This window comes from Mustela erminea, chromosome 17 (assembly GCF_009829155.1).
Source record: "Mustela erminea isolate mMusErm1 chromosome 17, mMusErm1.Pri, whole genome shotgun sequence".
In the NCBI taxonomy this organism is placed as follows: Eukaryota; Metazoa; Chordata; class Mammalia; order Carnivora; family Mustelidae; genus Mustela; species Mustela erminea.
The window spans coordinates 1,550,446-1,578,146 of NC_045630.1; the positions used below are offsets into that span (position 1 = coordinate 1,550,446).

Below are 27,701 nucleotides of genomic sequence, written 5' to 3' on the forward strand. Positions count from 1 at the left end.
GTACATACAATGGGGGAAAGACCGTCTCTTCAACAAATGCTGCTGGGAAAACTGGATGGCCACACGTGAAAGATGAAACTGGACCACATTCTGACGCTGCACACCAACACCCCAACCAGATGCAAGACCTAAATGTGAGTCATGAAACCACAAAACTCCTAGAAGAAAGTGTAGGTAGTAGTATCTTTGATATCATCCTTAGCAAAGTTTTTCTAGATAAGTCTCATCAGGCAAGAGAAACAAAAGCAAAAATGAACTATTGAGACGACACTAAAATAAAAAGCTTTTGCACAGCAAAGGAAACGATCAACAAAATGAAAAGGAACCTGCTGAGTGGGAGAAGATATTTGCAAATGATTCAATAAGAGGATAATAACCAAAATACATGAAGAACTTATGCAACTCAACACCAACCCCAAATAATCTAATTAATGAGATACCACCTTTCGCCTGTTAGAGGGGCTAGAATCAGAAAGACCAAAAATAACAAGTGTTGGTGAGGAGGTGAAGAGAAAGGACCATTTGTGCACTGTTGGTTGGAATGTAAAATGAGGCAGCCACTGTGGGAAACAGTGTAGAGGTTCCTCAAAAAATTAAAAATAGAAATACCATATAATTACACTAATGGGTATTTACCAAAAGAAAATGAGAACACTAACCTGAAAAGATATATGCACCCTTATGTTTACTGCAGAATTACTGACAATAGTCAAGATATAGAAGCAATTCAAGTGTCTACCAACAGATGAATGAAGATGTGAGATGCACACACACACACACACACACACACACACACACACACACTGGAATGGAATATCACCCAATCACAAAAGAGAGAGAGAGAGACACTTACAATTTCTGATGACACAGATGGACCTAGAGGGTCTAATGCTAAGTGAAGTAAGTCAGAGAAAGACAAATACCACATGACTTCACCTTTATCTAAAACCTAAAAGCCAAATGAAAAAAAAAAAAAGCAGAAACGGACCTGAGTAAGTACTGAGAACTGAGGGTTGCCAGAGGGGAAAGGGTGGGAAGGAGGCCGAACGAACGGGGAAAGGGAGCGGGAGATAGCGGCTTCCGGTTATGAAGTAACTAAGTCATAAAAAAGGACACAACGTGCAGCATAGGGAATACAGCCAAAGCTAGTACCATGGTGCTGCACAGTGACAGACGGGAGCTAAATGTGTGGTGACAGAGCATAATGCACAGATTTCTTAAATCACTAGGTTGTACACCTGAAACTGATGAAACATTGTGAGCCAACTAGACCTCGATTTAAAAAAAAAAAAAAAAAAGTTTGTACGAGATCAAGAAAAAGGAGTTACAGAGTCAATATCAGATTTCTCGGAACAAAAATCAGTTCACAGAATAGAAAAGCATACCTAAAAGAGAAGAAACTGCAGTGTAACAGTAAGGAGGTGGTATTACATATTCAGAGATCTAGCAGACGTCAGACCTCCAGCTGGAAATGTCTTATTTCGCCTCCCTACTCAGAAGGGTATTGTTGCTGGTTACAGAACTCTGTGTTATGTAACTAACAGCTTTTCAGGAATGCATCTTGAAAACCAGTACTCTGGATCGTCTGCCCCAGAACAGTAACTCAAGAAATCATCCCAAGAAACTTTGCTTTCTCAGACAAATGTATTTTTAAAACCCTGAGGACATTATATACCAATCACCTCTTCTGTATCTAAAACAGTCCTGTATTTCTGGTTTCTCCAGTTGTAAACAATGAAATTTTTAAATGGCTGCTGCTTGCATATTTCACCATTATAGGACTCCAAAGGGTCATTGTTAAGATATAATATTAACTGATATCATCAAAGTGTCAAAGTGTGGAGTTGACTCTTAAACAACTTGGGGGTTAGGACACCCAACCGTGCTCAATCCAAAAACCGCGTATAACTTCTGACTCCTATAGGAGCCAAGAATAGGCTGTCCAAAATGTGTCACAGTGGATACCGATTATTTGGAATTTAAGCCACTTGGGAAAAGGCCACTGTCAGGACATGCAGAACCCCCACTCCAGAACATAAAATAAATCTTCCATATGGAGGACACCCTCCCTGTACTAAGAAGACCTCCTTATCACCAGAGATAAAGACTTTAGAATCCACAAAGCTTGTTTTTTTTCTAATTTAAAAAGAAAACCTTGTTTCTGTTTTTCTAATTTACTACCTCAGCCCAAATTCCCCTTCGAATGCCTTACTAATTAAAGCTCCCAAATATCTGTTTTCCTTACCATGTCAGTTCCTCAGAAACTTACTGTCTCTGTCTAAGGAAGATAAAATCACCTCTTGCGGTCATTTACTTGGGTCTCGATGTCGTTACTAGGTACCCATGCCATATATAGCTTTCATTTTTTTCTCCCGTTACTGCCTCATGTAAATTTAATTCCTAGTCCAGCTGGAAGACCTCACAGGGTAGAGGAACAGTTTTTCCTTCCTGTGAAACTTCACTTCTAATAACCTACTGTTGGCTGAAAACTTTCCTAATAACATAAGCGGCCAACACACATTTTGTATATATGTACGGAGGAGTGTATTCCTGTAAGAGAGTAAGCTAGAGAAAAGTTATTTTAAAAGTCGTAAGGAAACGCAGCACGACACCTGTGTTTGCTGAGAGAGACCTGCTCAAAGGCCGCAGGAGTGCTGAGAACGCCGACTCCCTCTCCGGCCTCGCGTCTCTTCTCCCTGTCGCACAGGCGGCACCGCTCCAAGATAACTACGCTGCCACCTCACCGCCAAGCCCCTTGCTCCATAAAACTTGGGGACTAAAGTCCAAATAGGAGTAGAGAACAGGGACAGCCAACAGCTGCCTCGCGTCCTGGGTTATCCCTCTGTCCAACTGCCCAATCCCCCATGAGTGAATTCCGCGGAATCAGACGCTATCCCTGATGGTACGGAGCGGCTTGCTTCACTTTGTTGGTACTCAAGGGCCTGCTCAGTCTGGAGGATGCACTACTGACCCTCCTTCACCTTTTCACATAGGCGGACTGGGTTAGACGGGGCAGTAGGGACGGCCCTGGCCCCCCGCAGTGGCGACACTCGGCAGCCTGGTGGCCTCCGCTCTTTAGGGGCAGCAGTGAGAGGGAGCCTGTGCGTGTAGTACAGCTGGCCCATCTGCCTGGAGGTGTACCACGGGCCCACGGCTTTTGGCAGCTGTGGGAGGCCCCAGAACCAGGGTGTCCGCAAGGGGAGTACTTTGTGGCCAGCAGTAGGGAGCCGAGACCCCAGGCCACCCCTGGCCCTGGCACCAGAAGACACAGTGGGGGCTGGGGGCGACTCGAGAGCTGGGAGTATGGGGTTCCACGCACAGGACCCTCCTTGCCTCCTGGATGTGTTCCTCCTCTTCAGTCCTCTCCTCAGGTCCCAGCCCTGGGCCTCACTCCAACAGTCCCCAACAGTCCATGGGGTGACCTGCAGCCCTCCTGGTCCTGGGGGCCCCGGCGCTGGCAGCAGCGAGCAGGCTTCCCTGGGTACTCGGAGGACAGCAGGCATGACCTCTGCGATAGTCACCTTCAGTTTAGCCCTGCGGAGCCTGGGGCAGGCACCTGTAAACGCCTTGTTGCTTTTCCTGCCAGATCTTCAAAACAAACAAAAAATGCACAAGGGAATCGGGCAGTTCAAATCCAAGCTGTTCAAGGGTCAACCCTATACCGAGCAGGAGGACAGGAGCGGAAGAAGTTTACAAGCGGGATGAGTGAGACTGCTGAAGCAGCTTAGAAGCTAATTCAGAAAAGACTCCTAGTTATCAAAGTTGTTCGTTTATCTCGGAAAGCACATACAATTTAGCAACAGCTACCTCTTATCATGTCACTCCTTTCCCATGTGTTTGATGGTGGCTTTCAAGCTCTGAATTATCGCTCACGGCTACGAAGTCACACCATGACCCCGCACGTTCACTCCTGCACATGTACTACTGACACACTTCGCGCAGCACCATTTATCCTTACTGGATGCTATGGACTAAGATTATTTTCTATTCTACTTTTTTAAAACGTGCTGAACTGACTTCATGGCCTACAAATGAGGTCAAAAAACTTTGGAGAACGCCATAGAACGTCCCAGCCTCTCCCTCCACACTCAGACCGAGCACCCTTAGAAAAGTTGTTCCCTTTTAGAACCAAACAACGTATCAGTCATGAAAACAAATGTGCTAGATTAAAAACTGCCCATAAGTGTGTATTCACAGAACCAGAGGAAACCATTTCTGGGGGTACTGGAACTCAGCCTGGCTACCGAGCCATCCTCGCACTGGGAGGGGCAGCTCCCAGGGCCGGGGAAAGGCGAGTCTGTGGCTCCGGGAGGCTGTCAGGAAACAGCACTGGCGCTGCTGCTGGGCCCGGACTGTGCGGAACAAGGAGTCACGTGGCTTAAAATTCTCCCGGAAAGAGGAGGCGAGAAGGACGCAGTGTTTCAGAACCACTGACCTCGGGTCCAGCAGAAGGGCCACACGTCACTTCGCCGGGACCATGCGTTCTAGCCTAGCCGGCAAGGACAGTCGCATCTACAGAACTAGCTCCAGAGCTAAACAGCAAGTTCCACACGTGTTCAAGGACTTGGATGTGTATCTCCATCCAGTACTGGAATCTACGAGATCGTAACTCAATGCCACACAGCTGTCTTCGCTTCCATCAAGCAGTGACACGTGAGACGAATTAAAAACACAATCCGATTCGCTGCAAGCTTTGTTAGGGCATTTCTCGTTACATTTTCTCACTTCGCAACACGGGGAGCAAACCTCAGAGACTCCCCTCCGTCCCCAGGAGTCTCACGAGTCCGCCATCGTTACAGATCGATGCCAGGATAACCAAGGAGTCCTGTTACTACTTGCAACGATCCTTTAGTGGACTACGAAGAACTGGGAAATTCCGGCCGAAGGAATAAAACACCAGCTCTGCTCCTGACAGGACAGCCCTGAAGAGCCTTCACGGCACCTTGGTCTATCACTTGCACAAGGAAATGCTTAAGATCGAAGCAGTGTAAAACCGTGACCCATCTCGGCTTACTGTAGATCTTCCACCGTCGTCCCCTTTCCTCCTCTTCCAGATTTTAAAGTATGTAACATTGACGCAAACCAAAACGTCTAGCGAGTCCTGTTTATTGAGCAAATGCTATAAAAAGAGAGAGAGAAAGAGAGAAGAGAACCTGTCACACGCGGGTTTGCCAAAATAAAGTCCATCCACTCAGGAAGACGGTGGCCTTCTCACCAGCTCCCTCCCTGCACTGACCTACAGACCCGTAACTCCCTTCTTCTTGTGAGGTACCAGCAAGGGTGGGTCGAGAGCCAAGCACAAATGGTCACTCACAGGGGTGAGGGTGGGGGTAGGAATCAGGGAAGCAGTCGGGACCCGCCACCACATCCTGGGGTGCCCTGGCTGGCCCCTTCCGGGAGCGGAGCAGAGAAGCACCAGACATACTCTACGGCGAGTGTGTAACCGGCTGGTTCAGTTTTTCCAGGAACAAACCAAAACAGGGTCACGCATCAACTTTGAATGTGGCTCACATAAACCCCTAACTACACCAGACCTGAATCAATGATACGCACCATGTACCTTGTTATTTATGGTAATTCTCGTTAAACTTTGAAGGCCCTCTTTCTGTTCCTTCAAAATCTCACATTTTCTTGTCAAAGACATAATTCAAATTCCACCTGCTCAATAACATTCCCCGCGAGCCTCCCCGGGGAAAGATATTTTCAGCATTTTGAAAGCCCCTGCCCTTCGTTTGAGCCTTAGGAAGCGTATTTACGGTCGTTCACATACACATCTTATCTTTCTACTGTAACGGAAGTTCCTCAGGACGAAAGCGAGGGCCTCATTCATCCTTATATCCCCCAAAGCGCCTACCCAGTGCCTTCTACAAGCTGGCACTCACCCGATACACAATCACTGTTTGCTCCAAAACTAGACTCACAGAATAAGCAGTTGTTATTGAAAACGGTTTCAGTACCCAGTATAGCGTCCTTGGGCCGGGCATTGACATGGCCACTGAACTGTCAGTTATTGCGAGATTACAAAAGATTCCATCGTATATGGGTTTTTTAATATCTTACTACTTTGCTTCTACTTCTTAAAAACTTTACATGGTGCATCTATTAATTCAGGTGATTACTCCCTGCTAGTCACTAACATGTTTACAAGTTTTTCTTAACGGGCATCAGCCAAGGCCCATACCGTTCCGCATTCTCACAAGCACGAGTTCACCTAATCAGTGAGCAGACAAAATAGTGCTTTCTAAGCGACGAAGCCCAAGCCCTTTGGATGACAACCGAGGTGCCCAGACTCGACGCCGACAAACACTCCTGGCAGGAAAGGGAAGAAAAGATCCAGCACCAGGCACTACGCCGCACTCTTCCCGTCTGATTATTCCTAAAAGTCCAACATCAGATTTTTCTATCAAAAGGCGTATAAAATACGTGGACAGTGTGGGTTCCTTTCACAAGGGATGATCTCTGCAGGCTCCAGACCGCGTGGACAGAGACACAGAACAAGCGCCAGTCTCGACTCTGCGCTAGTTCCTGGGCAGGAGAAAGGGGCATGTACGAGACCATGATCCAGATCGTTGGGTGCTTTGCAATCATTCTTAAATGACAAAGACCAACACACATGAAACTATAGCAAAAACGTAATAAAAAATAACTCAGACGTGGGCTGTGTGGTACAAAACTACAGGCATTCGAAGGAGAACAGTCCACACAAGTCTGACCACGGCCGCAAGAGGGCAGACCTGGGAAGAAGGGGGAGGAGAGTGTCCTGGGAAAGCCAGCAGGATGGACCGTGCAGGAGACACAGCAAGTTTGGCTCAGTGGCTTAAAGCCTCTGCCTTCGGCTCAGGTCATGATCTCAGGGTCCTGGGATCGAGCCCCGTGTCGGCATTCATTAAGTGCCAAGACCAGGACTTAAATTCAAGTCTGATAAACATACATACTATAGAATACTTTCTACACCAATAGTCTCTGTATTTCTGTATCTAATAGTCTCTAAGATCCCACTGGCAGATGGAAAGAAAACATCGAACCATGTTCAAAGCAGCCTTATTCACGATAGCTAAAATGTAGAAGCGACCCAAGTGTTGGTTAACAAACGAAACGGTAAAAAAATGCGGTCTAGACACAACAGAGTATCACTCAGACTCAAAAAGGAGGGAAATTCTGACGTACGCTGCAACATGGAGGAGCCTCGAGGACATAATGCGAAGTAAAATAATCCAGTCACAAAAGGAGAAACACTGTACGATCCCCTTTAGGTGAGGCACCCAGCGTCACAGAAACAGAAGGGAGGGGGGTTGCCGGGGGCTGCGGGAGAGTGACACGTGAGCAACTGTGTGCTGGCTACAGGGTGTCAGTGTTACAAGACGGACGGTGGTTGAACAACATTGTGACTGTATTCCACACCACTGACCTACACACTCAAAAATGACAAAGATGGCAAATTCAAAGTGATGTGTGTTTCACCACAATTTCGAAAAACGGGGGGAAACCAGATTGATGATCAGACACTGCCCTCCACACTTACTTATTCATTCCAAAATTATGTATCCGCTGCTTATTTTCTGCCAGGCTCATTCTGCACATTCTAAGCAACGATCCTTGGCTTTAAGGAAACTAGTACCATAAAACCCAAATATCCAAACCCACCGTTACAAGTCAACGAGACAAGAACAGTGACAGTGACGGTCAGCAGCCAGCACTTCCTGCTGGGCCCCTGCCACATGCTAAGTGCGCGGCTCTAAGCCCTTGTGTGCTTCACCCGGCAGCAGTAGGCAGGGCGGGCGCGGTTCTCTCCACTCCACGGATGAGGACACTGAGGCCCAGGTAAGTCAGGAAACACGCCCGAGGCCACAGAGAGGCTTACACACAGGTGATTCCAGACCCCACGCTCTTAACGTCTCCTCAGAGGGGCTGAAGGGCCTCTGAGGGAAATGGGACCAAGGAGCCTACGTAGGCTGCTGTTTGCTCGGTCTCCAGAGTCTGCAACTAATCTTTCAGTTGAACGGCCCCAATGCAACAAATCAGACTGGGGCGCCTGGGTGGCTCAGTCAGTGAAGCCTCTGCCTTCGGCTCAGGTCATGATTCCAGAGTCCCGGGATCGAGCCCCACATCCGGCTCTCTGCTCAGCGGGGAGCCTGCTTCTCCTCCGTTTGTGCTCTTTCTCTCTCTCAGATAAATAATCTTTAAAATACATATATATATGCATACAAATCAGATCTTAAAAAGCAAAACAATAAAAATCAGGCCACACGTATCAGACATAATTCCAACAGTGCACTGAAAATCTATACTATACTCAATACTGCTACATTCCAGGAAAAATTACTTTGCATTACACAACAAAATGTTTTTATTTATACAAAAGTGCTCCTTCTCTTAAATCTCATGGAAACAGACTTCTATAATACCTCATGGATAAAAGCGTCAAACTAAGTAGAAATCAAACCTCCAGAATCTGCATATTTAAAAGTCAGTAACTGATCTCCATTTATTTTAAGCGAATTATATGCTTCTGCGTGACTTCCGACGTCGTGGACAAACTCCGTCCATGATGCCGATCGGCGTTCAGGAGACCTTCTCAGCTTCACACAAGCCCGCGCCCGCCCTCACCGGCATCCCAGGAGATACTCAAGCCCCTGCTTCCTGGAGGGCTGGTGAGAGATGAGTTTCCAATGAGCAAACTTCACTTTGCCTTGAACATTCTGAGAACACAGCAGATCGTTAGAGATCTGCTGCCGACACAGCAGGCAAATAAGCTCAGCGATGCCTACTGCTCTCCCCAGAGGCCACAGGGGTAAGTACAACAGAAATGAAAAGACAACAAACCACAGGTTTCTACTTCCCCCTACCACAGAGCTAGGCTTTAAGCACTCCCTTGTTTAGTACAGCCCTCCATGGGCTTCTTTCAAGGAGCAAGCATTCTCCTACACGGGTCTGCGGCCGGACCCAATGCGCCGTCCGTCCGGACTGTGCTCCAAGGGCTGCTGCTTGCTGCCTCATAAACCCACCGTGAAGGGCAAACAGAAGGTGAGCTCAGGTGAAAAGGGTCCTCATGTGGAGAATCTAATTAACTCCAGCTTAGTAGCTCTCATTCATAAAGTCAAACAGACAAATTATACTAGAAAGAAAAGATGGACAAATTATTAAATTTAGTTAATTATCTAATTTCTTTTAAATTCTTTTAAGGACTAAGTGAAACAGGTGCAATTATTTTTACCCTTAAAAAAATTCAGTTTAAGGCCAAATGTCTTTTTTCCTTGGTGAAAAATATGATGTTTGACATGAGAATTCAACATGTTTCTAAGATTTTATTTTCTTAAAAAAAAAAAAAAGTCACTTTGAGGCAGCATCTCAGAAGTCAAATGCATCATTTGTCTTTACAGAAAAAAGTCAATGCTGCTGTAAAGGGAGCACGAACTCATGTTTCCCCAACCAGGATGCTTAGGAATGCACTTCTGACTTAATTCCTGCTTAATTTTGTTCAAGCATGAAAAATGCCAGGAAAGAACCATTTCTACAGTGTGACTATAAATCAGGAAACTGATCAAACTAGATGGAACCATTTTAAAAGGCTCACATCCAGTTTCAAGAAAGAAATAAAAAGCTTTTGTTTTTTTTTTTAAGATTTTTATTTAATTATCTGATATACAGAGAGAGAGCAGGAGCAAGGGTAGGAGCAGAGGGAGAAGCAGGTTCCTGGCTGAGCAGGGAGCCCGCGGGGCTCGATTCCAGGACTCTGAGATCATGACCTGAGCTGAAGGCAGACGTAAAACGGACTGAGCCACCCAGACTCCCCAGGAAAGAAAAGCTTTTTTAAAACTTTTCTCAGCTTGGTCTGTAGATCTTGGAAATCTCCCCTCTCGGACTTCTAGAGGTCACTACTGCAAATTTAGGGTCAAACAGCGTCATGGAAAAACACAATGCCACAAGCAGTCTACCTGGAAAAAACCTTCTCTCTGGAAAGCCAGAATGAACCTCTTTTGGATCTCCTGAAGGAAACAGAATCACTGTAAATCTTCCAAGACCGACACCTGACACTCATATTCCTGTGCCTGGAATGTGATGTTCAGTGAATTTCAGAGATCAGAGGAATACTAACTCTAAGCAAGCAGAGGCTCAAGGACGTTAAGTGACTTGGCAAGAGCTTTGTGACCCGCACGAGCTGAGCAAAGATCCTTGTTTCTTGATTGGCTGGTTTAATGTCCCCACAGTAGAATACAGGGTTGTCATCCGGCAGGCCTGCATAATACAAATTCTTTCCCTAATCTCACTTAAATTATGAGCTTCTGGAAAACAGAAAGTACATCATTTATTTCTTTTGAAATTCCAGAGTGAGTTTCTTAATTCTGGGACCTTAAAATAATCAAATACTCCCAAAATGAAGATCCAAAGGAGTAAAGTAAACATGTCCAACACTAGATCTTGATAAAAGGCAAAAATCCATTCCGGGATTCAAAAAACCCTCCAACACTCAACTATATGTTTATTTGCATTTTCAGAAAGATTTTGAAAGAGGACATTTCTTCTTGTTTTGGGTAAGTATGGCTTCTCTGATTAACACCTTAATAAATACACTTAAAAGAGTATTAACTAACTCTGGGACAAGAGATCCATCAAGGACCACTTTTCAACAATTATCTGAACCACAATACTCCAAAAAGAGAATCAGATCTAACCAAATAAACACACAAAAATAAATAGAACAGAAAATCCAGAAATGAACCAACAGTTCTATGGTTGATTAAACTTCGACAAGGCAGGAAGACTATCCAATGGGAAAAAGACGGGTTCTTCAGCAAATAGTGCTGGGAAAACTGGACAGCAACACACAAAAGGAAATTGGACCACTTTCTTATACCACACACAAAAATAAATTAAAAACTGATTAAAGACCTAAATGTAAGACCTGAAACCATAAAAATCCTACAAGAGAAGATAACCAGTAAGTTCTTTGACACCGGTCATAGCAACTTCTTTCTAGACATGTCTCCTGAGGCAAGGGAAGCAAAAGCAAAAATAAACTATTGGGACTAGATCAAATTAAGAACTTCTACACAGTGAAGAAAAAAAATCAACAAATCTATAAGGCAGCATACAGAAAGGGAGAAGATATTTGCAAATACATATCCAGTAAAGGGTTAGAACACAAAATATATAAAGAACTTATACAACTCAACACCCCAAAACAAATAATCAAATTAAAAATGGGCAGAAACAGCCCTGGGTGGCTCCGACGGTTGGGCATCTGCCTTCGGCTCAGCTCCTGATCCCAGGGTCCCAGGATGGAGCCCCCACATCACCGCCTGCTTCATCCTCTCCCTCTGCCTGCCATCCCCCCGCTCACTCTCTCCGTGTGTCAAACAAATAATATCCCTAAATAAATAAATAATCAACATGGGCAGAAGATATGAATGGCATCAGCAATTCTTCTTGAAAGAATCGCTTACCATAAGAGGTTTATGTCTCCATTTACGTAGATCTTCAATTTTACTCAGCAATGTTTTGTAGTTTTAGTGTGTATCTCGCACTTCCACTAAAAATTCCTATTTTATCCTTCAGATGCTGTTGTGGAAGGAACGGAATCCTTAATTCCCTTTTCAGACTGCGCCCTGAAATATACGGGGGCGGAACCACCACCGGTCTCTGTGTCTTGATCCCACGCTCCGACTTACTGAACGTATCGGCCTCGCGGTTTTGTTTTCCAGATTCCTTCGGACTTGCTACACAGGGTCAGGGACCCAGGAGTCGCGGCGATTTTACTCCTTCCTAGCGTATCCGGGAGCCTCCCGCTTCTTCGTGTCCTGCCTGGCTGCTCGGGGTGCAAGCTGCGCCCCAAGGCCCTACAGGAGGACGAATCGTTAGTGGATGCGGGCACCCGGTGACGCGCTACGGGGACTGTCCCGAAGACGACAAGACCCGGGTCGGGAGCCGGGACCGAGACGGACGGAACCCCGGCCGGACGCACCGGACGGCGCCGCGCGCGGACGGTCCCCGCCGGAGAACCGGGACGGGGGCGGCCGCCGGCGCAGACAGTCGCGGCTTCGGGTGGGCAGGAAACGAAGGGCCACCGCGACCCGAAGGGGGTGCCGGGGGCGCGGGGGGGGGGGGGCGTCCTGGCTCCGCGGCAGAAACCCAAGCGCACCGCCCCGGGATGGATCCCGCACCCGCCGTCCGCCGGCTTCGCCCCGGCTCTCCGCCCCTCGGCACCGCGTCCACGGCCGGGACAGCCCGGGCCGGCGAGCGGCAGTCACGACGCAGGCTCCCCGCTGACCCGGCACGTCCGTGGGGCCCCGCAGGCCGCGCGGCCTCGGGACACTTGCTTCCCGCCGGGAGAACCCGCGTCCAGGCTCCCGCGCGGGCCAACGCGCCCCGCAGCGCCCGGAGACTCGGGGCGGCCGACGCGCCCGGCCGAGCCCGGGCCCCGCTCCAGCCGCCCCGCCGCGGACGCCGCGCGACGTGGGGACCCGCGCCGCGAGGCGTCCCGGGAGAGCGCGAGTTCTAGACCGACGCCCGCCCGGCCGCGCGGGGACAGGGAGCGCGAGCCGCGGCCACCGCACGAGACACGCGCGGTCACGCTCCGGCGGACGCGCACCGCCACGACAGCCCGACGGTTCCGCGCGCAGCGACGGCCGGACGCGCCGCCCGCCCAGGTCTGTCGTCGTCGGGGCTCCGCGGGGCGGCTCCTCCCCTCCGGAGCGCTTCCGCCTGCGTTATAGTGCAGTATGGTATGTCCTATTATATCATATTATACTATATTGTATTATAGTATAGTATATCCTATTATGTCATATATCATATTACACTATATCGTATTATAGTACAGTATATCCCATTATATCATATACTATATCGTATTATAGTATAGTACAGTATATCCCATTATATATTATACTATATTGTATTATAGTACAGTATATCCCATTATATCATATTATACTATATTGTATTATAGTATAGTACAGTATATCCCATTATATCATATTATACTATATTGTATTATAGTATAGTATATCCTATTATGTCATATATCATATTACACTATATCTTATTATAGTACAGTATATGCCATTATATCATATACTATATCGTATTATAGTATAGTACAGTATATCCCATTATATCATATTATACTATATCGTATTATAGTACAGTATATCCCATTATATCATATTATACTATATTGTATTATAGTACAGTACAGTATATCCCATTATATCATATTATACTATATTGTATTATAGTACAATATATCCTATATCATACTATACTATATTGTATTATAGTATAGTATATCCTATTATATCATATTATATATTATACTATATATCGTATTAGAGTATAGTACAGTATGGTATGTCCTATTATATTATATATTATATTATACTATATTGTATTACAGTATAGTATATCCTATCACATATCATACTATATCATATCATAGTATAGTACAGTATATCCTATATTACGTTATATGTTATGCTATATTGTATTATATTATAGTACAGTACATCGTATTATATATCATATCATATATTATATTATATTATAGTACAGTATAGTATATCCTATTATATTATATCATATCATACTATATCGCATTATAGTATAGTATATCCTATTACATTATATATCATATTATACTACCTCGTATTACAATATAGTATATCCTATATCATATATTATACTATATCGTATTATAGCATAGTATATCCTATTATATCATATTATACTATATCATATTATAGTATAGTATATCCTATTATATATCATATTATACTATGTCGTATTATATTGTAGTCTATCCTATTATATCATATATTATTCTATGTCGTATTATATTATAGTCTATCCTATTATATTATATCATATTATACTATATCCTATATTAAAGTACAGTATATCCTATTATATCATATATTACATCATATATTATCATATTCTATATCATATTCTATATTATATTATATCGTATTATATTCTATCATATATTATATACCATATATATTTTGATATATCACATATCATATTATATTATATATCATATTATATTGTATTTTATTATATATCATATATTATATATTGTATTATATTCTATCAAATATTATATATATCATAGTATATCATATATTCTATCATATATTATATTATACTATATTATGTCATATATCACATTATATCGTATTATATTATATCATATATTATATCATATCATATATTATATTCTATCATATTCCATTTTATCATATTCTATCCTATCATATTCTATTCTATGATATTATAGTCTATCATATTAAATTATATATCATATTATATTATGGGTGAATGTAATGAGTTAATAATCATATCATGATTCATGGGTTATTTTAACTTAGCCCTTCACTGTTTTAAGTTTTTTTTTTTTTTACAAGATAAAGCATATTTTGGTAGCATAATTTGGTAGCATAATTTTTTAGCATAAATTCTAAAAAATTCCAGCATAATTGCCGAGGAGGCCATTCTTTTCCATAATTAAGGAAACTAATTATGAAAGGAAAAAAATGTGTCTTTGGGCATCTGGGTGGCTCAGTGGGTTAAAGCCTCTGCCTTCCGCTCAGGTCATGATCTCAGAGTCCTGGGATCAAGCCCCGCATCCGGCTCTCTGCTCAGCTCTCTCTGCCTGCCTCTCTGCCTACTTGTGATCTCTCTGTCAAATAAATAAATAAAATCTTCCCCCAAAAGTGCCATTTAATATATATATATATGTTTATGACTTTGACTTTACAAGAAATAACCTGTGGTACTCTGTACTCTGTGCTTTCCAAATGAATGGCATTAATATATCACAGCGATATGACTGAAATTAATAAGCAACTAAAAAATCCATAAAGGAGAGCTTTTCGGGAAAGACTGTTTCCGATGGTGGGAGAGCGCCACCTGCCGTTCAATGTGGATTTCAATCCAGCCAAGCCACAGGGCCTTTCCACACTGAATCACAGTAATTTTTCGGAGGCTATTAAGTATCAAAATATGAATTATGACTTTCTAAAGAAATGTTTTATCACTATATGCCTAGAAATGGAGTTTTCAAAAAGTAAGTTAAAAGTCTTCCCCTCTAAAAAAGAGTAAGGCTTCAGTTCTCTCTAAAGCTACCAAAAAAACATTATTACTAAAACAATGTTTAAAGACTTATTTTTAGAGAAAGAGAGTGAGTGAGCAGGGTGGGGTAGATGAAGAGGGAGAAAAAGAATTCTCAAGCTGACTCATTGCTGCTTGGACAGCCCGATGCAGGGCTCAGTCCCAGGACCCTGAGATCAGGACCAGAGCACAATCAGGAGGAGGCCGCTTCACTTCCCCGACTAAGCCACCCAGGCAGCCCGCTAAAACGAATTCTAAACCTTAAACATCTTGGCCCCAAATGCGGTTGACAACAAAGAACATGGGCTTCAAACCAAACCAGTTCAAGCCTGGCCTCCCATGTTTTTAAACCTGAAACTGCTCCCTCATGTGACAAGAGCTTAATAGGCAGTAGATGGCCAACAGATTAGAGATACTAACGACTAAGAAAAATTCATCTCCCAGATTTATAAGTTAACAAGTTTCTTTTGCCTTTCTTATCCCCTCCAGTCATCCCACTTTAAGAAACGTCTCTACTCACTCACATAAAAAAGGACCTAATCTGAGCTGTTTTTTGATAATTCCCCCAAGCAGCCCCAAGTAAGTTTAAAGCTTTCCCTGTCAGCCACTGAAGAAATGGTCAGGTCCAGACAGCCACTCTTAGGGAAGGGAGTAACACTCAGTGAATTCTCTTCGCTTGCTTTCCCACATTTAATCAATTACGTAACAGGGTTTTAAGCAACTAAAAAACAATTATTTTTAAAGTCATGCCAAACTAGTTCAAGAATATCTTTCTCGTGACACACAAAAAAAGGGTTGGGGGGAACATTCTGTGTATGTGTGAGTACAGTTGGCAAATGTTACATGTCTCGGGTATACAACTTAGTGATCCGACGAGTTTATACAGGACGCTATGTTCTCCACAGCATACCTGCCACCTGTCCCACGACATCGCTAACAGCATCATTACGTTCCCTGCATTCTGCTCCTTATTCCTGTGTTATTCATTCCCTAAGTGGGGGCCCGTATCTCCCTCTCCCCCTTCACACATTTTGCCCAATTTCCCATTCCCCTTCTCTCCGGCAACAAGTTTGTTCTCTGTGTTTATAGTCCTGATCCTGCTTTTTGTGAGGTTTTGTTTTTGTTTTTTCTTGATTTTTTTTGTTTGTTTGTTTTAGATTCCATTTATGAGTGGAATCCTATAGTATTCGTCTTTCTCAGTCTGACTTCTCTCACTCAGTATAATACTCTCTAGGTCCCTCCATGTCATCTCCAATGGCACAACCCCACCCTTTTTTCTGGCCATGCAAGAGTCCGTGTGTACATATGCCGCATTCTCTTTACACACCACCTACAGTCGGACCACTAGGTTGCTTCCATGCCCTGGCTACTGTTTTAACCCTTGGATTGCTTTCATCAAATTTCACCAAGTTACCCCTGCAAGTCCTCCAAAATAAAGTCTCTAAACCTGTCTTTAAGATTATAGATTTATTGTTTGTGTAAGTAAGAGTTTAGCTCTAACATATAGGAATAGTGTCTTGACAGCTCAGTGTACTGATCAAGATGGTCTTTTAAGAAAACCGTCTCTCAGGGCCTCTGTGCACCAGACCTAGGAGGAGTAAGGAGTGTAAGAGAGAAACTATGCCCAGGACCTCGCTCTCTCCAGCACATTACCGAGTTCTCACTCAGAGCCAGAAGACAGGCTACCGAAATGAATTCCCAGTGTGGATCTCTGGAACTGGACGGAATCCATTCTCCACCAGCACCTGCCCCCAGGAGACTGGGCCTTCAGGAGGCAGCAGGAGGGATAGGCAGGAACAGAGACGTCACTACTGCTTTCTTGCTTTTGGCCTTGTTTCTCTCTTTTCTATCCTGGAGTTTGGATGTCTGTCTGTCTCTCATTCCTGGACTTCTTTCTCTCTCTATCTCTCCCCTCTGGATAGCTTTCTTTCCTGAAGAAATTAGAGGATATTCAAGCAAACAGAGACAGTGAAGGAAAGTAGGAGTATAAAAGAGGATCATAGAACAGAACTGAAGTGGGTCCTTCCTAATGTGCTACTGACGAAATAAAGCTTTTAATTCCTTCCCTTCACTCAGAAACTAGACAGTGGAGCCGGTCACCCCAGATCCAGATGATTTCTTGAGTTACTGTTTTGGGGCAGACGATCCAGAGTACTGGTTTTCAAGATGCATTCCTGAAAAGCTGTTAGTTACATAACACTGAGTTCTGTAACCAGCGCCCCCATGTAAGAAATTTATAGCAATACCAGGCTAGAGCTTAGAAAGAGCAGCACCATGGCACACTGCTAGCAGGGGACAAATGGTAAAACTTTCTGGAGGTAACTGGCGAGGCATATCGTGAAAACCTCAGAAATGCACATGGCCTCTGTCACCCAGTTACTCTATTTCTATTTTATTCTTTTCTCTTTAAGATTTTATTTATTCGTTTGAGCCCGAGAGATATAGAGAAGAGAGAGAGCATGAGCAGGGAGAGTGAAAGAGGGAGACGGAGAGGCAGGCTCCCCACTGAGCCAGGAGCCTGACATGGGGCTCCATCCCAGGACCCAGAGATCCTGACCTGAGTGGAAGGCAGACGCTTAACCAACCGAACCACCCAGGCGCCCCATTTCCAATTTATTCTAAGGAAATAATTATGGACGTATGTAAAGCTATGCCTGTAAAAATATATTAATTATGGTGTTAAAAGACCAAGTAAAGGGCGCCTGGGTGGCTCAGTGGGTTGAGGCCTCTGCCTTCAGCTCAGGTCATGATCTCAGGGTCCTGGGATCGAGCCCCACATCGGGCTCTCTGCTCAGCAGGGAGCCTGCTTCCTTCTCTCTCTCTCTGCCTGCCTCTCTGCCTACTCATGATCTCTGTCAAATAAATAAATAAAATCTTTGAAAAAAAAAAAAAAAGACCAAGTAAATAAACAGATTGGTTATACCAAAGTAAGTGAAAGAACAAAATGTTGGTCCTAAAATTGATCTGGAAAATTGTCTAAGATATATTAAGTGAAAAAGAGAGATTTATAAATAATATATACAGTAGGATCACACTTTCAAAGATATATACATATACATATGTATATACACCTATGTATGTATGTATGTGTGTCTGACTGGAATATTATACTAAAATACTAACAAATTGTATACAGTGACATTACAGATGAATTTAATTATATTTTTTCTACATATTTGCAAACCTCCAAAAATGACTGTTTCTACAGTATAACAAGTTAAATATTGTATATATATGTATATATATATATATTTTTTCAAGTTAAATATATATGCTCTATGTATTTTATTTATATTATATACTATATATATGTCACAACAAACGTATCAATGATATATTTTTGACAAGATATAAAATGTATATAGCATATGCATTATGTAACTTGTATCAGAACCACAGAAAGTAGAAGATGAAATTTAAATTTACATATATCAGAACTCTGAAGCCATTGTGTATGTATATGGAAATAAATTTTAAAGAATAAAGCACTACAAAGAAGGCACAGTACATAAGATGAGTCAGGAGAGTAACAATAGCAACTTAATTAGAAAAAGTGCCTAGTACCAGAAAATAAACTCGAACTGAGCAGTACATTTTAATAGCTACAATTTCTCACATCTAATAAGTAGAAAGTCTTAAAATATCAACAGCTTTTAGAAGTGAAGTAGTTTAAACAGATTTTTCAAGAAAGTGGATCTAAGGTTAATAGAACTGTTGGAGAGATTTCTGGAGAACGAGTTGCTCCGATCTTACACTCCATCCAGAAAGACAGTAGATGACATCACAGCAGAAAACGCACTGTCCATGGAGACACGATGATGTCACCCACTTCGCCTGCCACACCTTAGAGAAGACACTATGGAAACAAACAGTTCAGAAAAGGGCATTTCAATTATTTTTTTAAGATTATGTAGCGAGAGAGAGAGATGGGGCAAGAGCAGGGAGCAGCAGCGGGACAGGAGGAGCGTCTCCAGCCGGCTCCCTGCAGAGCACAGAGCCGACACGGGCTCCATCCCAAGACCCTGAGATCAAGACCTGAGCAGAAACCAAGACTCTGACAGACACTTCACTGACAGAGCCACTCCAGTGACAAGCAATTAAAATATTAAAAAGCAATTATAAAAGGAGAAATCAGGAGTGTTCGATCTTCAAACATAAGATCTGCACAGATAAATATTTTCCAAAGTTTATATGAAAATATTTTCCAAAGTTTATAAGATCATAAATGTTACAGATAGGATAAAAACTGTCACTGAGGGGCGCCTGGGTGGCTCAGTGGGTTAAAGCCTCTGCCTTCGGCTCAGGTCAGAATCCCAGTGTCCTGGGATCGAACCCCACGTTGGGCTGTCTGCTCTGCAGAAAGCCTGCTTCCTCCTCTCTCTCTCTCTGGCTGCCTCTCTACCTACTTGTGATCTCTGTCTGTCAAATAAATAAATAAATAAATAAATCTTAAAAAAAAAAAAAAAACTGTCACTGAAAGACCGCTAATACAGTTAAGGTTTAAATAAGGCAGATCCAAGGAAAATAAAATATTTTGACAGAATAGGAAAAATGTATTAGAGGCATTATCCCGGTACATTTAGAATGAAATCTAAAATCCTTCCCAAGTTGTATAAGCCTCAGTATCCCCAGGTTCCCGCCTGCCTTAGCATCTCAGTCTTCACGCCCGCCCCACCTTCCCCAGAACGCGTCCCCACTGGCCTCCTGCCATGCCCCCAATGAGCCTCTGTGTTTGGCTGTTGTTGGCTCAGAATGAACTTCCCCTGATCTCCACCTGGCCTGCTCCCTTTTTCTGAGATTTCAATTTAAAAGCCACATCCTCAAGAGGACCCTCTCTAACTGTCCCCCATAAAGGTCCTCTAGCTACCTCCTCTTGGAACCAGCCACTATCACATTACTAAGTTTAATTTTCCTCACATCATTTGGCACCAAAGAGGCTACCCATTGTTTCATGGCTTCATTCATTTATGTCTTGAATATATTGTATGTTTCCTCCACTAAGGAAAAAGGGAATTGAAAGGTTAAACCATCAAGGAAGCTTTCCCTGATCACCCTGGCTAGGTCAGACCACTCTTTTTTATTATGCATTTTGACCTCACCTTGTAATCTTTTCCTTAGAACCCAACTTACCCTTGTAATTTATCTTCCACTGTTTTTCTCGATAAGTTCCATGGGGTGCACAAGGTAAGTAGGGACCAGACAAGGTCTCCAATGCCAATTAAGAAATCTGGGCTCTATTCTGTGGGCATGGAGCGGGGGCAATCTTGTTACTCACTGCAGAGCCAGTGCCCGGCACACAAAAGCACTCAGGAAATACTCGTTCGAACCGACGGATACTTGGTGACCGAGAAAGAGTGGATGAAGTATGAAACCCACTTCTCACTCCACTCACGACACCTACCTTGAAATGCATTAAAGACTTAAACGTAAGATTTGCAACCATAAAACTCCTAGAAGGAAACATAGCGGGAAAGCTCCTTGACACTGGTCTGGGAAGCAGTTCTTTGGCTAGGACACCAAAAGCACACACAAAAAAGCAAAAATCAGTAAGTGGGACTACAACAAACTAAAAAGCTTCTGCACAGTTAAAGGAACATTAAACAAAATGATATCGCAATCCTCAGAATGGGAGACAATATTTACAAACTATGTATCTAAGAAGGGATTAACATCTACATTACATATACATACAACTGAGTAACAGTTAAACGAACAAGAATAAGAAGATGGGCAGAAGATCCAAACAGACTGTTCCCAAAGAAAACCTACAGATGGCCAAGAAGTACATGAAAAGGTGCTTGGCATCACTAACCAGAAGGGGAACATAAATCAAAAGCAGCACAGCTGTCACCTGACACCGGTTAGAACAGCTGGGCTAAAAAGATAAGGGGCAATTGCAGGGTCATAGGGAAGCTCTATTTTTAATGTCTTAAGGAATCTCCACACTGTTCTCCAAAGTGGTGCACCAACTTGCATTCCCACCAACAGTGGAAGAGGGTTCTGCTTTCTCCACATCCTCTCCAACACACATTGTTTCCTGTCTTGCTAATTTTCGCCATTCAACTGGTGTAAGATGATATCTCAATGTGGTTTTAATTTGAATCTCCCTGAGGGCGTGATGATGAACATTTTTTTCATGTGTCTGTTAGCCATTTGTATGTCTTCTTTGGAGAAGTGTCTGTTGATATCTTCTGCCCATTTTTTGATATGATTATCTGTTTTGTACGTGTTGAGTTTGAAAAGTTCTTTATAGATCCTGGATATCAGCCTTTTGTCTGTACTGTCGTTGGCAAATATCTTCTCCCATTCCGTGGGTTGCCTCTTTGTTTTCTTGACTGTTTCCTTGGCTGTGCAGAAGCTTTTGATCTTGGTGAAGTCCCAAAAGTTCATTTTCGCGTGTGTTTCCTTTGCCTTTAGAGACATATCTTTTTTTTTTCTTTTTTTAAGATTTATTTATTTATTTGACACAGAGAGAGAGAGAGAGATCACAAGTAGGCAGAGAGGCAGGCAGAGGGAGAGAGGAAGGGAAGCAGGCTCCCTGCTGAGCAGAGAGCCCGATGTGGAACTCGATCCCAGGACCCTGAGATCATGACCTGAGCCGAAGGCAGCGGCTTAACCCACTGAGCCACCCAGGTGCCCCTGCCTTGGGAGACATATCTTGAAAGAAGTTGCTGTGGCTGATACCGAAGAGATTACTGCCTATGTTCTCCTCTAGGATTCTGATGGATTCCTGTCTCACGTTGAGGTCTTTTATCCATTTCGAGTTTATCTTTGTGTACGGTGTGAGAGAATGGTCGAGTTTCATTCTTCTACATATAGCTGCCCAGTTTTCCCAGCACCATTTATTGAAGAGACTCTCTTTTTTCCAATGTATATTTTTTCCTGATTTGCCGAAGATTATTTGACCATAGAGTTGAGGGTCCATATCTGGGCTCTCTAATCTGTTCCACTGGTCTATGTGTCTGTTTTTATGCCAGTACCATGCTGTCTTGGTGATCACAGCTTTGTAGTACAGCTTGAAATCAGGTAACGTGATGCCACCAGTTCTGTTTTTCTTTTTCAATATTTCCTTAGCAATTTGGGGTCTCTTCTGATTCCATACAAATTTTATGACCCTGCAATTGCACTACTGGGTATTTACCCCAAAGATACAGATGTAGTAAAAAGAAGGGCCATCTGCACCCCAATGTTTATAGCAGCAATGGCCACGGTCGCCAAACTGTGGAAAGAACCAAGATGCCCTTCAATGCACGAATGGATAAGGAAGATGTGGTCCATATACACTATGGAGTGTTATGCCTCCATCAGAAAGGATGAATACCCAACTTTTGTATCAGCATGGACGGGACTGGAGGAGATTATGCTGAGTGAAATAAGTCAAGCAGAGAGTCAGTCATATGGTTTCACTTATTTGTGGAGCATAACAAATAGCATGGAGGACAAGGGGAGATGGAGAGGAGAAGGGAGTTGAGGGAAATTGGAAGGGGAGATGAACCATGAGAGACTATGGACTCTGAAAAACAATCTGAGGATTTTGAAGGGGTGGGGCGTGGGAGGTTGGGGGAGCCTGGTGGTGGGTAATATAGAGGGCATCTATTGCATGGTGCACTGGGTGTGGTGCATAAACAATGAATTCTGGTACACTGAAAAGAAATTAAATTTTAAAAATAAATTTAAAAAAAAAAGACAAGGGGCCGGCAGTGTTGGGGAGGCTGTGGAAAAAAGGAACCCCACGCAGTGCTGGTGGGAATATAAAATGCAGCCACTGTAGAAAACCACATGCAGGGTCCTAGCACTATTTCACAAATAGTGCTACCATATGATCCAGTAATCCCACATCTGTGTATTTATCAGAAAAATATGAAAACACCAACTCCACAAGATAGATCACCCCCATGCTCAATGCAGCATTATTCACAATAGCCAAAATATGAAAATGACCTAGTGTCCGTCAGTGGATGAATGTGTAAGGAAAATGTGGTCTAAGTACACTGGAATATTCTCCAGCCACGAGAAAGGAGGAAATTCTGCCACTTGTGACCACAGGGATGGACTCCTAGGCCATTACGCTAACTGAAGTAAGTCAGAGACAAACACTGTATGATTTCACTTGTTCGGAGCATCTAAAAAAGCCAAACTCAGAAACAGAGAGTAGAATGGAGGTTACCAGGTACTGGGGTGATGTCAGTCAAAGGGTAAAAATGTCCAGTTAGAAGTGCCGAAGTTCTGGGGACTCAAACGCATGGCACCGTCAGGACACTTAACACTGTCTCCTTACGTACTTGCAAGTTGTTAAGAGTAGATCTTAGACGTTCTCATCACAAAAAAAGCAATGGTGATTATGTGATGCGACACAGGTGTAGGCTTCATGCCAAGGAAGTAATCAGTTTGCAATATACATTATTAAATCAATACCTTATACACATTAAACGTACACAGTACTGCTTGTCAATTATATCCCAATAAAGATGGAGAAAAAAGAAAGAAAAGATGAGGAATTAAAAGGCAGAAAAAGGACAGAAAAAGATAAATGAGCTACCTGTGAGGAAAATTAGGGCATTCTATTAACCCACTGCTATTTACTTCTGCAAATACTACTGGTTCCTATGAAAGAAGAAAATAACCAGCTCCAAACTGCATTTGTAATAAAATCGCTTAGTGGGAAAAAACTGTTTATCTGGTCTCAGGATGCTATATTAGGCGCTGCACTTTGATTCAGTTCCCGCAAATGAAATCCTGCCTGGGGCTTGGAGCTGCCCGTCCTTCCAAGTTAGCACTCCCAGTAACAAAAGGGATCCTGGAGAGCTAAGAAGTGCATGCCAAAGATAAAAACGTAAGCCTATTTAGAAGAAACTTTATAAAGCTGGAAACTGAAAAACATTTCATGCAATAAAATCCTGTTTTAGCCATCACGAAACTCTCTTTGAAGTCTCTTTCAAACCAAAAACTTCAAGATCTTTGTTTAGTCTTGCGGAACATAGCAGATAATCTTTGAAGGCCTTACGTTTTACTAACAGATCATCTTTGTTAACAGCATTCAAACCAATGTTCTATTTTAGAAAATATAGAACATTCCTATCTCTTTGGTAGCCAAAAGAGCCTTGGAATTATCTCCTCTTTTTATGCACAAAAGTAAATCAATTGATGACTCTAGCCCATTCTTTATCTTAAACAACACGTATGTGAGATATACTAAACTACATTGGCCTGTCTCTGCTTTGCAAGACAGAGGCAGGTCTAGAATTTGTTGTCAGGACCTAATTATGGCGCTGCAAGCTACAGCTGTTAACAAACCAGACGCAGACAGAAGCTGACCAGATAATGTAATTGCAGCGGTCAGGGAGGCACACCAGCAGAGCAAACAAATTCCACCTCTGGCTCAGGGAAAGAAACCATCAGCCTTTCATACAATACACATGCCAGAGGTGAGACTGAACACAGAGAAAGGACACCAATTTCTCCCAGTTCTCTTTCTTTCTTTTTTTTATTTATTCTTTTTTATTAACATATAATGTATTATTTGCCCCAGGGGTACAGGTCTGTGAATCATCAGGCTTATACAATTCATAGCACTCACCATCGCACAGACCCTCCCCAGTGTCCGTCCCCTGCCGCCCTACTCAGCCTCCTGCTTTGTGAGATGAGTCTCTCATGGCATGTCTCCCTCCCCATAGCATCTTGTTTCATTTTTCCCTCCTTTCTCCCCACGAACCAAAATTTACCTCTCCTTTCTCGTAAAGGACAGCAACGGACACCGGAGAGAGATCTGGGTGCAGAAAGAAACTTGAAAATTCTGCTCTAGTCAATTTCAGGCTCGCATTAAATCCAGAGCTGCTTCTGCCACACAGGAAGATTGTCACTAGGTCAAACGAGGAATAAGAAATCTGTGCTCCTTGAGATCAACGATTTTGCCTCTTCAAGTATATACTGTTCAAAGTACACTCTATATGGAGCTTTGTGGACCATGACTGACAGGAAGGAATGCATTTTGGACCATAATCCAGTACACACGAGGCACACACTGAAAAGTTTCATGGAAGTCATCCTTAGCACATACAATGAATATAGTGTCTGCTTTATGTCTTTTTTTAATGCTGGCTACACACAACAACTTGATTTCATGACTGAGTAATGGGTTAGAACCTACTCTGAGCAGCCATGCGATCATACACGCACACAGGTGGGCCCCTGCCTCCCTCCCTAACTGCATGTCTGTTATTCTCTGCCATACTTCCCGCCCCCTGCCCCCGCACTGCTGCTGCCCCCACCCTGCCCCACCACCAAATTTCTATTATTATTATTATTTTTTTACATTAGATCACAACCGCACTTCCTAAAAAATGCCAACCACTTTGCTGCCTCAGGGCCTTTGATCCTATTGTTAGTGTTGCCTGATACACTTCCCCCAGGTCACTGCCCTTCATTCAGGTCTCAAGACAGAAGTCAGTTCTTCAAAGGGGCCTTCACTAACCATCCAGTCTGAAAGAACCACCACACACAACTTCAGCCGGGACAGAGAGTAGGGAGAGGACTCCACTGCTCTTAGGATGGTTGGGAATTCTGAATGACAAGAACGTAAGACAAGCATGAAGAAAACCAGTACTCCACAAATGTCAATTTCCATCTCCCTGTGCCACTGTTCAGGCCACTGAATTGTCACTATGGAAATTCTATTCCATTTGCTTAACGATGGCCTGACTGAAAAGTGAAGACTCATCCTCCTATATCCCCCAAGTACTTTGTAACCTCTCGGGGCACTTACCACATTCTTTTTTTTTTTTCTCTTTTAGCAAATACCTGAGGGCCTACTATGGTGTAGGCAATAGCAGTGACCAAAATAAGGATCGGTCCCTCTACCAGTTCAGTTCAGTAAGAGTGACAACCTCATAAACAAATAATTCCAACTGAATGTGGCAAGTAAATGAGATATGTACTATGTAAAATTGTGACCAAAAAAAGGAAAAGAAAAGAAAAGTCAACTGTCTTTGAGTTGACTTTGAGAGACATAAGGCATCACAGAAGAGACACTGAACCTGGGTATGGAAGGATCAGAAGGAATCAGGCCGGCCCACAAGGAGATAAGCATATCTCATGTGGAAGGAACAGCGTGTGCAAAGGAGAGGTGACATTCATACCACCAGTTCGAAGTTGCTTAAAATGTTCAGCAAAAGACAAGCAGCTGAAAGGAATGTCATGGCAATGGAGGGACGTGGAAGAAGCTAGACTGAGCAGTGCTGGATGATGGAGGGCCGTGTATGCCGTCCCAGGTACTTTGAATTTTACACTGTAGAGTATGGAGAGTCTAGAATTTAAAAGAGGTGAGTGACTTCAAATATTTGGGTCTTTAAAATTTCCTTCTGGGGCGCCTGGGTGGCTCAGTCAGTTAAGTGTCTGCCTTTGGCTCGGGTCATGATTCCAGAGCCCTCGGATCAAGCCCACATCAAGCTCCCTGTGAAGAGGGGAAGAAGTCTGCTTATCTCTCTCCCTTTGCCCCATCCCCCCCAACTTGTGCTCACTCTCTCTCAAATAAATAAGTAAAATCATTTCTAAAAATTCCTTCTTGTGGCAGAGAAAATAATGGATTGAAGAACTGCCATACCATACTGTCAAAAGTCCAGGCAAGAAATACTGCAACTCAGCAAAGGAAAGAGTCAACAAAACCAAAAGACAAGTGACAGAGTGGGAGAAAGTATCTGTAAACGACATATCAGATGAAGGGCTAGTATCCAAAATCTATAAAGAACTTATCAAACTCAACACTCAAAGAACAAATAATCCAATCAAGAAATGGGCAGAGAACATGAACAAACATTTCTGCAAAGAAGACATCCAGATGGCCAAGAGACACATGAACAAGTGCTCCATATCACTTGGCATCAGGGAAATACAAATCAAAACCACAAAGAGTTACCACCTCACACCAGTCAGAATGGCTAAAATTAACCAGTCAGGAAACAACAGATGTTGGTGAGGATGTGGAGAAAGGGGAACCCTCCTGCACTGTCGGTGGGAATGCAAGCTGGTGCAGACACTCTGGAAAACAGCATGGAGGTTCCTCAAAAAGTTGAAAATAGAGCTACCCTACAACCCAGCAATCGCACTACTGGGTATTTACCCTAAAGGTACAAATGTAGTGATCCAAAGGGGCATGTACACCCCAATGTTCATAGTAGCAATGCCCACAATAGCCAAACTATGGAAAAAGCCTAGATGTCCATCAACAGACGAATGGATAAAGAAGATGTGATAGATATACACAATGGAATACTACGCAGCCATCAAAAGAAATGAAATCTTGCCATTTGCAACGACGTGGATGGAACTAGAGAGTATTATGCTGAGCGAAATGAGTCAATCAGAGAAAGGTAATTATCATATAATCTCCCTGGTAGGAGGAATTTGAGAGGCAAAGTGGGGGGGGTTTGGAGGGTAGGGAAGGAAAAAATGAAACAAGATGGGATTGGGAGGGAGACAAATCATTAAGACTCAATCTCACAAAACAAACTGAAGGCTGCTGGGGGTGGGAGGTAGGGAGAGGGTGGCTGGGTGATGGACATTGGGGAAGGTATGTGCTATGGTGAGTGCTGTGA

At 43.3% G+C, this 27,701-nt stretch overlaps 1 protein-coding gene and 1 long non-coding RNA gene across 3 annotated transcripts in view; both read right to left on the reverse strand.

The window, feature by feature from the left end:
• NME7 (NME/NM23 family member 7) overlaps positions 1 to 27,701 on the reverse strand; it is a 265,751-nt gene that overhangs the window by 235,767 nt on the left and 2,283 nt on the right. The gene's annotated exons all lie outside the window — the stretch shown is intronic.
• LOC116576438 lies at positions 4,112 to 19,390 on the reverse strand. Its single transcript, XR_004280158.1, has 3 exons — positions 19,365 to 19,390; positions 15,970 to 15,971; positions 4,112 to 6,808 (listed from the first exon to the last, which is right to left on the reverse strand). It is a non-coding gene; the product is annotated as an uncharacterized LOC116576438 (long non-coding RNA).